General features: G+C 54.9%; 1 long non-coding RNA gene across 1 annotated transcript; it reads right to left on the minus strand.

The window, feature by feature from the left end:
- Positions 1-4,330: 4,330 nt before the first annotated feature.
- LOC108178478 (uncharacterized) lies at positions 4,331-10,177 on the minus strand. Its single transcript, XR_016221675.1, has 2 exons — positions 10,039-10,177; positions 4,331-4,613 (listed from the first exon to the last, which is right to left on the minus strand). It is a non-coding gene; the product is annotated as an uncharacterized LOC108178478 (long non-coding RNA).
- Between the last annotated feature and the right edge of the window lie 260 nt (positions 10,178-10,437).

A 10,437-nucleotide genomic window follows, 5' to 3' on the forward strand; every position in this document is an offset into this window, starting at 1 on the left:
GTCCCGTGAACTCTGAGATCCTCCCAGACCACTTTTCTCCCAAGGGTTAAGCTCAGGATCTCATGGTTGTCAGAACTACAGAAAACAACTGGGTGAGGGGTGGCACGTGGTTTGGCACAGTGGACTCAGCTGCTGCCTACCATGCCGGCATCCCATATCAGAGCACTGGTTCAAGTCCCAGCTGCTTTGCTTCTGGTCCAGCTCCCTGCCAACACACCTGGGAAGGCATTGGATGATGGCCCAAGTGTGTGGGCCCCCCACTCATGTGGCTGGGCTAGCGCTGGCTGCTGTGGCCATTTTGGAGTGTAAATCAGTGGATGGAGATCCCTGTCTGTGTCACTGTGCTGTTCAAATAAATAAATATTTTTTTTAAAAAGCAAGCAAGCAGAAAACTGGAAGGGGCCCTGAGTGTCAAAGGCCTGGAGAAAGGTGGGGCGGGGGGAAGTTGCAGTAGACCTCGGCAGCAAGGGACGAGCACTTTAACTCGCTTCTGCATGGTGAGCCCGAAGTTGGCATGGACTTGCATTGTTAGATTGGAGATGGATTCCTCTGGAGGGAAAGTATTGGCTCTAAAATACAATGAAACGACATTCCCCCTGCTCAGAAAGAGCCAAAATGTGTATTTAAAGGGAAAAGATTTTCCAGTGTAATAATTGTAATATTCAAAACAAGTTGCCAAGCATAAACACAAAGTGATTACAAGTGGGCCTTTGTGTTAGGCCCGTGGTCTCAGGCACCCAGTGACAGCTCAATCGAGCAGAGCGCTGGGTTCATGAACAGCTCTCCCAGCTTCCTACAGCAGTAGACCGCAGCTGCGGCGAGTCTTGGCTGCCCAGCTTGCATTTTGGGGCACACTGGTGGCTGGTCACCAAGTAGAGGTGACACAAGTCGTTCTGCAGGGTCAGGGGGAGGTGCCCACGGAATCGCAGAGCAGGCTTTCCCGAGGTAGCTCAGAGACGGAGGGGCAAACCTCGGGCCAGGACCATCCAGGGAGTGCATGGTGCTGGGAAGAAGCAGGGAGATGCCCCGTGGAATATTCTAGAAGGGACAGCTCTAGGTTTTGTGGTTGGAATCAGTCTCTAGATGAACAATAACATCAAAGCAGGTGTGTGCATTGAATCTGCATTTGGAGGGTATGCCTACAAGCAGGAGGTCCCATGTAGGAAGTGGGGGGCCTGTGGAAAAGACCCTCACAGCACTCGGCAGACCCAGCTCCTAGAGGAAAAGGGAGCCCCCCAGCATGCCCTGTAATGTGGGGAAATGCACAAGACAGCCAGTCTGGAACAGGAGGGAGCCAGAGAGGCACTGGGAGTGAGGGCGGCCGGCCTTGGCCGTGGTTTTGGGTATTTGCAAGTTTGGACCACATTGTGTTTCTCGGTTTCTCTCTCGCCCCACCCTACCTGGCTCTGTCACCCCCAATTTCCTTCATCTTCTCCACCAGGCCGAGGCGGGGGTGTATCCTGGGCTGGGCCGTCCCCTTGGCTCGGGCCCATGGTATGTGTGTGTGTGTGTGTGTGTGTGCGCGTGTGGGGGGTGGGTGCTCTGGGGGTGGGTTTGTGGCACTAAGGGTGGAAATTGGTTTTCCCAGTTTGGAATGTTGGCCTCCTGCGGGGGCTGCTGCGGACTCGGTGGACTGTGAGCAACGGCTCTGGGTCTGACTCGCCCAGGGGAAGCCTCGGGGGCACTTGGGCTTTGCTTCTCCCTGTGAAAAAGACCCAGGAGCAGCCGACAGCCCCAGAGAAAGAGGCGACCAGGAGAATCTGGGCTTGCAAACCTGTGACTGAGCATATAGGTGACCAAATAAATGGGCCAATTCAGAGGAATTGTGGGAGGGGGTGGGGGAGGTTCTGGAGAAAGGATGGAGTCTGAGAATCCGGGTGAGGGCTGCTTTAGAGGGGGAGAGAATAGTTCCAGGGAAGCAAGTGGAGGGGGATTGAACACCAGGGTTTAGGAGAAAGGCCGTGGCTGGGAGGTGGCCGGGGGGAGGCCCGCATTGGGAGAGAAGCAAAGCCTCCTCTCAGGGCTGACGGCGGAGTCCTGAAGCCTGGAGCGGGCACTTGGCACGAGCCCTGCCGTGCGGCTCCCACCCGGCTCCTTCCTTTCTCGCACCAGACATTTATTGAGCCTCTACTGCTTGTGCTCGGGAGGCGCCCAGGCTGGTGGGAGTGTCCGTCTCGTATAAGCCCGCCCATCACACAGAGCGGTGCAGTCTGGACCAACCGTCACAGCCCAGAGCTCCTCCTCTGAGGACACAGGGCAGACCTGTCCATCTCCAGCTGTGCAGGGGCCCTCAGAGAGCGGGAGGGCTGCCAGTCACCCCTGGGCTCCTCTCCGGCCTGGGTGAGCTGGCCTGGACTCGCCCCTGTCTGTGGCCCACCTGAGGAGTCAAGGCAGGTTTTCTTGCCCATCCCAAGGCTCCCATCCTAGGCACCGGCAGGGACCCTTTGCCCAGACTCCTGGGACTCCCCACCCCAGCCCAGTTTTGTTCACCATAGCATTTGTACCTTAGACCCTCCCTCACTCTGTGGAATCCCTCGAGTTCTCTCTGCTTCCCTAGAAACCAATTTGCAATAGCCATTCCCCTGGGAGCCGAAGGTAGTGGAAGCTTCGCTCCTGACCTCTTTGAAATGTTTTTGTCAGCATGGATATCCTTGTCATCGTCAGGGATTTTGTTTCTTACAACTTCTTAATGACTTAGTTCCACAAAACCCACTAAAACAGACAAGTCAGCACTGTTGCTCCCATCTGCAGGTGGAAAGAGCTGAGGCTTGGAGAGGTTAAAAGACTTGCCAACAGGGGCCAGTGCTGTGGCTTAACAGGCTAAGCCTCCACCTGTGGCGCCAGCATCACATGTGGGCGCCGGTTTGGGTCCAGGCCGCTCCTCCTCTGATCCAGCTCTCTGCTAATGGCCTGAGAAAGCAGTGGAGGAAGGCCCCTGCACCCACATGGGAGACCCAGACGAAGCCCCTGGCTCCTAGCTTCAGATAGGCACAGCTCTGGCTGTTGGAGTCATTTGGGGACTGAACCAGTGGATGGAAGACCTCTCTGTCTCTCCCCCCAACCCTGTAACTCTGCCTCTCAAATAAAATAAATCTTAAAAAAAAAGGCATGGGTCAGAAGTGACTTTTTTTTTTTTTTGACAGGCAGAGTGGACAGTGAGAGAGACAGAGAGAAAGGTCTTCCTTTTGCCGTTGGTTCACCCTCCAATGGCTGCTGCAGCCGGCGCATCATGCTGATCCGAAGGCAGGAGCCAGGTGCTTCTCTTGGTCTCCCATAGGGTGCAGGGCCCAAGGACTTGGGCCATCCTCCACTGCCCTCCCGGGCCACAGAAGAGAGCTGGCCTGGAAGAGGGGCGACCGGGACAGAATCCGGCTCCCCAACCGGGACTAGAACCCGGTGTGCCGGTGCCGCAAGGCGGAGGATTAGCCTAGTGAGCCACGGCGCCAGCCAGAAATGACTTAAGAAAAGAAAAAAAACCCAGATACATTGGACTTTATGAAAATTAAAAACTTCAGCACTTCAAATAACACTCTCAAGAAAGTAAAACGACCACACCCGGAAGTGGGTGAAATGATTTGTAAATCATAAATCTGAAAAGAGACTTGGGTCTAGACTCTAAAATAATCATTACAACTCAATAATTCCCAAGAAACCCAATTAAAGGATCTAAATAGGCATTTCTTCAAGAAAGCTGTACAAATGTCAGCAAGTTTATTAAAAGATGCTCACCATCATCAGCGAGCAATACAAATCCCCGTCACAGCCAGCTACCGCTTTGCACCCACAGGACGGCTAACGTCACAGGACAGACTGGTAAGTGTACACAGATGCGGAGAAGTTGGGAGCCTCTCCCTCACCGCTGACCGGTACCTAAGGCCAGGCTACCAGCTGTGGAAACGGCTGAAATCAGTGGCCACGTGACCCTATTCCAGGCCCACACATGTACACGGAGAATCAAACATGTCCACACAAGGCTTGTGCACCATTGCACCATGTCAGTCAAGACGGACGGAAGGCACCTGCCGTGTATCCTGACAAGGGGCGCAACCACACGGTGGAATCCTACTCGATGGTGAAGACTCCCTTCACACACGAGGCCCACAGCAGGCAAATGTGGGGGCGGGGTGGGGGGCAGTTAACGGTTGCCTAGAGCTGGGGACGAGGTGGGGAGCAGAGGACGACCGCCAGGGCCATGGGGTTTCTTTCTGGGGTGAGGAAACTATTCTAGACTTACTGTGGTGCTGAGTCCACAGCTCTGCGGCTATCGCAACCACCAGTAAATTATACGCTCTGAGCACATTGTGAGCCGTGTGAATCAGGACGCAAAATAGTTGTTGCTTTTTTTATTTGAAAGAGAAGTAGACCCAGGGAGAGACAGAAAGAGAGAGACCCAAAGAGAGAGAGAGAGAGAAAGAGAGAGAGAGAATCTTCCATCTGCTGCTTTACCCTCCAGACAGTCAGGGCTGGGCCGGGCTGAAGCCAGAAGCCAGGAGCCAGGAGCTTCATCCAGGTGGTTTGGTCGGTAAAGCTGCTGCCTGAAATGCTGGCATCCCAAGTGGGCGCTGGTTCACACCCTGGCTGTTCTTTTTCCAATCCAGCTCTCTGCTGATAGCCTAGGAAAGCAACAGAAGCTAGTCTGAATGCGTGGACCCCTGCCATCCACATGTGAGACGTGGATGAAGCTCCTGGCTCTTGGCTTCAGCTTGGCCCATTCCTGACCACTGTGGCCATTTGGAGAGTGAACTAGTGGATGGAAGCTCTTTCCCTCTCTCTGTCTCTACCTGTCTCTCTGTAATTCTGCCTTTCAAATAAATCCATACATCTTTTTTTTTCTTAAAGATAACAAGAAGGCAAATCACAAAGCGGGGGACCCTTTTCAGTTGGGGGAACATCAGATCCCATGACAGCCCAGAGGGGAAGGACGCCCCTTTGAGGAGAGAGCTCTAGAGGGCCCTACCCTTGGGTGGGTGGTAGCTAGGCCTGGCCTGGCCTTGGGACACTGGCAAGCTACGCCATATTGGAAAAGCCCAGGATTCGCGGTGATGCCGGTGCCTTGGCCTCGTGTGTCCTTTCCTAGAAAAGAATCATTTCTAGGGGAGCAGAAGACCTCGGCCAAGCCATCAACAGCGGGCCACCCCAGGGAGGGCTGAGGTTGCAGTCAAAAGAGGTGGAAAAAGTTGAGGCTCCGAGAAGTTGAGAGACTGACCAGCAGCCGCCCAGCTAGTGTCAGACCCGTGGGCTTCTCGGGGGAGGCTTGGCTGATGCCTCCGAGTCCTTCCTCGGCCTGGGTCCCCAGAACACAATTTCCTGTCTGGCTGCCGACACTGCAGCCACTCTGTCCTCAGCACCCAGCTACCCGCTCACCTCCACTCTGGCCCATCCCACCAGAGATGAGCTGAGTCCTGTGTGGGGGCTTGGGGTCCAGGGCAGGAAGACAAGAGACCAAACCCCTCACCAGCCTCTCAAGGCCTAGCCAGGCCTTCCAAAGCCTGCTGCGGGAGCGTGGGACAGCAGTGCCTACACGTGGACAGGTTTGAGAATCTTTCTGCTTAAGTCAGTCCTGCAAATACACCTGGGCACCAGCCCACTGGGTGGCAGGAGCCTGGGAGAGTATCCACGGACAGTCTTCTCGCCGAGGGGAAAGGCTGGGCGAAGGCACTGCCATCCATCCGGCTCTCGTGGGGCAAGTCGGGTTCCTCTTCTCTGCCTCTCACTGTAGTTATCCTGAGTGCAAGTTGGTCTGAAGGCAGAGCCCACACCCTAGCTTGCAGCTCCTGCACAGTGCTGGCAACTTGGGCATTCTGTGACCAGCTCCCAGGATGCTTTCTAATGGCTTCCCTTCCATCTGTCTATCCTTCTTTTTTTATTTTTTAAAGATTTATTTATTTATTTGAAAGGCAGAGTTACAGAGAGGCAGAGGCAGAGAGAGAGAGGTCTTCCATCCTCTGGTTCACTCCCTAAATGGCTGCAATGGCTGGATCTGGGCCAATCTGAAGCCAGGAGCTTCTTCCAGGTCTCCCACATGGGTGCAGGGGCCCAAGGACTTGGGCCATCTTCTACTGCTTTCCCAGGCCACAGCAGAGAGCTGGTTTGGAAGTGGAGCAGCCGGGACTTGAACCAGCGACCACATGGGGTGCTGGAGCTAGAGGCCAGGGTTTTAACCTGCTACACCGTAGCACTGGCCCCCTCATCTATCTTTTTCCTTTCACAAAAAGAGATATATTTTTAGGATGTTCAGACTTGAACAACACGAGGCAGAAGTGTTTGGAGAGTAGCTAATATCTCAGAGGCTGCTCTCCAAGCCCAGATGACATGGATTTTGGTTGATGCATGACTATTCCACAGGCAGCAGACTCACCAAAAGCCTATTTTCCCCCAGAACCCTTCAGCGGGTTCCTCGTGCCTTGAGGTCGAGGGAGTGGACGCCTTAGACACACCTGCATCCTCATGGCCACAGGCTCTGCTGCTGCCTTTCCCTGCTCACTCACTTCCACGTGTTGGACCGCGACCGGTTGGTCACCAGCTCAGGACCGGCCCTCAGCTCCCCGCGGGTCCACGAGGAAGCCTGTCTGTCTATTTTATGTAGCTGATGTAAGAAGGTGGGAGGAATCACCCTCACAACAGAACAGAAAGCAAAGCCTGATTTTTCATTTTGTTAAACTGGGCTTCCTTCCTTCTAGACGTTTCCCTTCATACGCAGACACCTGTCTACACAACTGTATGTGTTTTATATGAGATGTGTTTGCCTGCCTGCTTTTTCTTAGTAGGATGTGACCCCCCCTTTTAAAGATTTATTTATTTATTGAAAAGGCAGAGTTACAGATAGTCAGAGAAAGAGAGAGAGAGAGAGAGAGAGGTCTTCCATCCTCTGGTTCACTCCCCAAATGCTCCAACAGCCAGAGCTGTGCCTCTCTAAAGTCAGGAGCCAGGAGCTTCTTCCAGGTCTCCCACATGGGTGCAGGAGCCCAAGGACTTGGGCATCTTCCACTGCTTTCCCAGGCCACAGCAGAGAGCTGGATGGGAAGAGGAACAGCTGGTACTAGACCCAGCGCCCACATGGGATGGCAGCACCTGCAGGTGGCAGCTTTACCCACTACGCAACAGCGCTGGTCCCAAGGTGACCACTTTTGTGGGATGGGGAGACCAGGGTCACGGACAAAGACTCCAGAAGGAGGGCACAGGCCGGCAGGGCAGGAGAAGGCCGGGACCTTGTCCTGCTCTGGACCCCTCCGCTGGTCTCAAGGAGCTCCATCTGCAGTGAGGGATGCCCAGTTGACTTCCAGAAGCCTCTCCAGCTTTGGCTTCTGTGCTAATGGCGGCTATGTATAGATAATTTACTGTTAATTGGCCACTTAATGCCCACGAGCCAATCAGTGGACTATTCCTGCCCCAACTCTGTGACAGGAACTCAGACCCGGGGGATGAGGGAACTCCAAGGTCACACAGCGGGGCAGGTGCAATCAGGACTGGGACCCAGCGCTGTGTGACCCCAGGCCAGAGCGTTCGGCTACCACGCTGTCTCACGTCTTCCAGAACACCAGCTGGTGGCCCCGGGAGAGCACACACCAGGAGGCAAAGGGCTAGTAAGGACCTCAGCCCAGGTCATCAACTCAAGGTTTATACAGCAAAGCAAGAGACACCAGCCTCGCAGAGTGAGCTGGGCTTAATTAACTTCAAGAGCTTGTAGCGGGGCTGGCACTGTAGCACAATAGGTTAATCCTCCGCCATGCACTCTTCATGTGCACCAGTTCTAATCCTGGCTGCTCCTCTTCCCATCCAGCTCTCTGCTGTGGTCTGGGAAGGCAGTGAAGATGGCCCAACTTCTTGGGCCCCTGCATCCACATGGGAGACCTGAAAGAAGCTCCTGGCTTTGGATTGGTTCAGCTCTGGTCATTACGGTCATTTAGGGAGTGAACCAGAAGATGGAAGACCTTTCACTCTGTCTCTCCCTCTCACTGTTTGTAACTTTACCTCTCAGGGACAGTGGCCTGTACTGGCCAGAGGGCAGGCCAGTGCCCAGGCTCAGGGAGACACAGGTCAGGATCCAGCTGCGCCGCCTCTGCTGAAAACACACCCCTCCCCCGAGCCCACCATCCCCTCTATACCACAAACTCACCCTGCCCCTGTGCACTCCATCACTCATGTACACCCCGCCACCCCGCTATCCACAGCGTGTGGCTGGCCCCAGGCCCAGCCGCTTGGCTGCAGGGCTTGGCTGCAGTGACGGACTGGGAGAGGGCATGTCACGGCTCCTGGCACATCCGCAGCCTTTACTTTCTGTCCTTCTCCTCCACCAGCACCCCTGTCTGCCTGCAATTGAACCCAGATGCAAGGAAATAGCTTGGTTGTAGGGCTGAAGTGGAAACACATGGGTGGGGTGACAACTCTCCTCCGCTACAGCTCCATGACTGTCATCCCTGGAACTTGCAGTGGGAGAGGGACATCTGGGAGCCCAGGGCAGTGTGCTGTGCATGCGGGACATACAGCATGGAGCAAAAGCCAGGGGCTGCATGCCCACACCCCTGTGTCTTCAGCCAGGGAGCTGTGGAAGCGACAGAGGGTTCTCCACTGCACCACCTCCAAATCCTGTTCCTGCCTTCCTAAGATGCGTGGGGTCTCAGATCCCAGTCCTGACCCTGACACTGCTGGCTGTGTGACGTCAGGAAAATCATCACTTCTTGGAGCATTCATTTCAGCATCTATAGAGTGGAGACAAAAATGCCTCCTCCTAGGACTTGTTGCAGTATAGCAATTTATCGGAGTGGAAAAACAATCTTTGAGTATAAGGGATTTACAAAGCAAACCCACAACCCCTAATCCACAATCCCCAAGCCCCGAAAGCTCAGAGAACCAAAGCTTTTCATAACTCGCTTGACAACAAAAGCTGACCTGAACTGACACAAGACTATTTACCGCATTTCTGTGTCCTCCCTGGGGTGGTTATTCCAGTGTTTTGCTGCAGACTACTGCCCTGTCCGATCACGGGGGCTGCCCCAGACTTGCTAGGGGTGGGCGTGTATCTACACACATCTCAAGTCCAGAAAGCTCTGAATTCTGACACACACCCTGCCATGGGGACTTCAAACATGCCCTTGGCAATGAAGGGGAAGTACATTGGCTGTTGGTTGAAGCAGCAAGACATCTGTAGTTTGCTGGATTTGGAGCTTTTTTTAGAAGCCTCCTTACCCAGTGACCCACGAGTGACGACCTAGTGCCACTTGGGATTTCCACGCTCCGGGCATGAGACAATACTGCGAGATCTCTGCTTGGCTTGCCCACAGCCCTGTGGGGACCTCTGAGAGCTTCTCCCTTACCTGGTGCAAGTGGAGCCGCAGGCAGCAAAGCTGATCACAGGTAGATCCAAATCCGGTCTGATGGGCTTCAGAGGCAGGCTCCAAGCCTCTGAAACCCTGAGCGGGGAAGGGGCTCATGAGGGGGCTGGGAGAGGCCGCCCACTTCACTGGGGGAGGGGGTGAGTTCTGCTGCTTGTCCCCTCCCAATCCCAAACCCACACCTCGGCTCCACAGGCATTGGCCACTTCCCACTGCCTGCGGGGACCATGGCCAGGGTTGCTACTGGATCTGATTCCTTTTCCCTCTGCAGGATTCCGGGTGGCTCCATCCCCTGGGCCTGCCCTGTTGAGCAGGTGGGCTGTCAGTGAGCCTGTTAGGGAGCAACAGGTGGGTGTTCCCCGGGGCTTCTGGGGCAGGCCACCTGACCAGCCCCTCAGCCCCCACCAGCTGCCCACAACAGCAGCCAGGGCGGGCCACGCTGCTGCCTCCTGCTGAGCCTGGCCGGGCTGGTGCCTTTTAGTTCCAAAAGCGAATGATGAACCCTGTTCTCATTAGGACGAGCAGATCCACACCCGCGCAGAGAGCTGGAGCCGTACGCATCTCCTTCCCCTCTACTCTCCGCGCCTGGGCCCTCCCGGGGGGAGCTCCTGTTTACAGCGCAGGATCCTGGTTGTGGTCCGTCTTCCCGGTGGTTATTTACACCTATATATCATTTGGATTTGTTTTGGGCGTTTTATATACACACCTCACATAGTGTTCTGCAGCTTGCTTTCTCCTGCTCGCCATGTGTCTTGGAGATCGTCCCACGTCGGCTCACATATGTCTGCCCCATTCATCCTCGCAGCTGTCTCAGCCACCTTGCAGAGGCACAGGGCTTATGTAACCATCCCCCGCTGACAAGCAACACGTAGGTCCCCCGCTAGGAACATCTGTGGGTGCGTACCGCGTATACATCTGCACACGTGTGTGTCCCGCGTGCCCACAGGTCGTCTGATGCAAACATTTGCACATGTGTTCCCGTGTGCCCCTGTGGAAGGAGAGCAGCTGCATCGTGGAGGGTGACATGTTTTATTTTCGCTAGCTTCTGCCAAATGGCCCTCTCCAAGGCTGTGTCTGTGTTATCAGAGTTGGGGCACGGTTTCTG

Source organism: Oryctolagus cuniculus, chromosome 15 (genome assembly GCF_051225735.1).
Source record: "Oryctolagus cuniculus isolate XC-2025 breed Fujian yellow rabbit chromosome 15, ASM5122573v1, whole genome shotgun sequence".
Classification (NCBI taxonomy): Eukaryota; Metazoa; Chordata; class Mammalia; order Lagomorpha; family Leporidae; genus Oryctolagus; species Oryctolagus cuniculus.